Genomic DNA, 2,978 nt, shown 5'->3' on the forward strand with positions numbered 1-2,978 from the left:
CCCGGAGGACGCTCTAGGAGGGAGTCGGCCGACCCAGAGTCCCCGATCTGTGAGGGCAGCTCGGCCTTCTGGGACGGCAATGTCGCGCGCGCAGTGTTCCGCCGCACGATGCTCCCGGCCGACCGGGTCGAGTTCAGAGCTCTTGGGCTCGAGGAAGTTGTCGACCCTACGTATCGCAATGCAGTTAGGGTAAGCTGCCTTCTTATTTTGTCCTTAGTCATCGGTATTCACTTCATTTTTACTTATCGTTGTTTTTCCTGAAGCATATTCACGAAATCGATACTCTGATATTCATTGCCTTGGAATGCCAGAACGAGTCTCGGCGATTCCACAGACAACTGGAGTCGTCCGAGAAGAGGCTTGCCGAATTGGAGACCGCATTGGCGGAAGCCATTGCGTGAAGGGAGGCCACCGAGGCCAGGCGGCGAGCGATCGTCAATGAGCTCTAAGAGGAGAGGGCCGCACACGCTTTGGCGAGATCAGAGCTGCGCGCCTCCGAGGCGCGCCTTGCTGAGGCTCGCTCCGAAGCCGCCGGCCACAAGTACGAGGGCGGAGTTCTCCGCCTGAAGGTCGAGCAGCTCGAGGCCCGAGAGAAGAGGGCACTCGAGCAAGCCGAATATGCCGTGGAGCTCTTCAAGGAGTCGGAAGAGTTTCGCGACTTGCTGGAGGAAGAGACCGTGGACGGGTTTCTCCGGGGCTTCGAAAATTTTCGAAGGCAGATGGCGCGATACTGCCCCCAGCTCGACCTTTCGGAGATCCGGCCAAGATCGGGGTTCGGTGAGGAGAGCGAGTTCGATCTACCCTCGGCACTTGAGGACGAGGGAGAGGCCGCCGAGATCGAGGTCGAGGGGGAAGCCGCCTAGACTGAGGTCGGAGGACAGGTCGCCGAGACCGAGGCCGCCGAGGCCAATCGATCGGCTCAAGTGGCTCCCGCGGGGGAGGTTACCGGGGGAGTTCCCGAGATTACTGGCGGAGCTTCATCTGAGCCCACCGCGGAAGGTTCCGAGCTGAGTCCCACCGAGGACCCCCAAATGATCGTTGTGGACGATCCCGGTACCGATGAAGCCGCTGCCTCCTGAGACTTGTTATCTTTTTTTGTCTTTTCCTTTTGTTCTTCTTTTGTTGTAAGCGAGGTTGGCCTTCAAACTTGTTGTATGGCCGATCCTTAATTTTGTACTTCAGCCTTCGGGCTTTTATTAATGAAAGAACTTCCTTTGTAAATTCATGTTTACCTTTCTCTTCTTTGCGTAATGGGTAAGCCTTTACTTTAATCGTTCGAGTTGAATCCTTTTCGGCGAATTCCTCTAAGTGTTCGAGCTCGGCTAAGCTCATAGACTTAGGTTCAGATCATGTTTGCTAAGTTATTAAGCTTAAGTCCGATAAGGATGGCATTTAGGCGCCGGGCTCAGACCTTAAGAAAATTCACTAAGTCTTTGAGCTCGGCCAGGTTTGTAGACTTAAGTTCCGCAGACTTGAGTTCCAACCATGTTCGCTAAGCCAAATTCTCTTCAGCGAATTTTTCTAAGTCTTTGGACTCGGCTAAGTTCGTAGACTTGGATTCCATAGATTTAGGTTTCGACCGTGTTTGCTAGGGAAGGCTCCAAGCTCAGACTTTAGGAAAATTTACCAAGTCTTCGAGCTTGGATTTGAATCTCGCCAGGCCCTTGAGCCTGGCTCCCGAATTTCTAAGGCACTGAGCTCGGGCCTCGGACCCCGAAGGGGTTTTGCTAGTTCTTTAGATTCATCTTCCAGGATATTTGGCCAAGTTTTCGAGCTCGACTTTTCGGACGTAGGCTTACAAAAAGTTTTGGGGTCGGTCTCTGAGGAGATCGTGGACCAAAATCGAGTTGCCGTTGGGGCCTTCACGGCTGTTGGCCTCGGGCTTGGTCGAGGTACCAACAAGCAGAATCAAAACCTATGGTGAGTGCCTCGGCACTTCCGAGCTCGACCAGAGTACCAAGGGTCGAGGTCGTCGCTGCAGACTGGCGTCGACTTTTCGATGTTTGGGCTCGACCGAGCCCTCATTCGGAGGGCTCTGTATGGACTAAAATGGAGATCACAAATGAGGAGAGCGTGCACGGGGTCGATGGGACCTAAGCCTATGGTTGACTCAGAGGAGCATCCCGATCTTGGTCGGGATTTTGTCAAACGTCCAGCAATACAAACAAATAAATGTAACGATGTAGGTGCTGGGTGGAATGTACCTCCTGCACCGTTGGAGCCAAGCGCTTCGCTCTGCGATTAGCTCTTAGGGGCGCTCTTTGGCCCATAGTCCGCTTCAGGGACACCGGCACATTGGGAGACGGTTGTTGTCGCAAGTGTTGTTCCGTTGTCGTCGTTAAGCGCCACGGAGGGCCGCAAACCGGTTAAGTACCCTGCGGCGGATAAGCGCCTCGATCTCATCTCGGAGCTAAAAACAATCCTCCGTGTCGTGGCCGTGGTCCCAGTGGAAGAGACGGTACTTTCTAGGGTTGCGTGGGGCTCGTACATCCCGCATCGGGGGCGGGGGTCGGAAGAAGTCCCGACCTTCTATCTCCATTAGGATCTCGGCCCGAGGCGCGTTGATGGGTGTATAGTTCTCATACCTCCTCGAGTGCATTCGAGACCGCGGTGGGGATCTCGGTCAAGGCGGGGACCTTGGTCGAAGCCGTCCCTGCTGTCGAGGCGGGCTCCTCAGCCGAGGCAGGTTCCTATCTCGGCGGGGAGATAGGCTTCTCGGGCGGCCGTGCTCTTCGCGATGCTTCTTTTGCTTCTTCGAGGCCTGCTCGGTCGCGCCCCGCCTGGAGGCGAAAGCCTCCTCAGCCTTCGCATACTTCCGAGCTCGGGCTAGCATTTCGGTGAAGTCGGCGGAAAAGCTCTTTTCGATGGAGAAGAGAAATCTGTAGGAGCGAGCCCCAGTTTTTAGTGCCGACATGGCAATTGACTGGTCGAGCTCGCGAACCTCTCAGGTTGCAGCGGTAAAGCGGTCGAGGTATTCT

Source organism: Phoenix dactylifera, unplaced genomic scaffold (genome assembly GCF_009389715.1).
Source record: "Phoenix dactylifera cultivar Barhee BC4 unplaced genomic scaffold, palm_55x_up_171113_PBpolish2nd_filt_p 000407F, whole genome shotgun sequence".
NCBI lineage: Eukaryota > Viridiplantae > Streptophyta > Magnoliopsida > Arecales > Arecaceae > Phoenix > Phoenix dactylifera.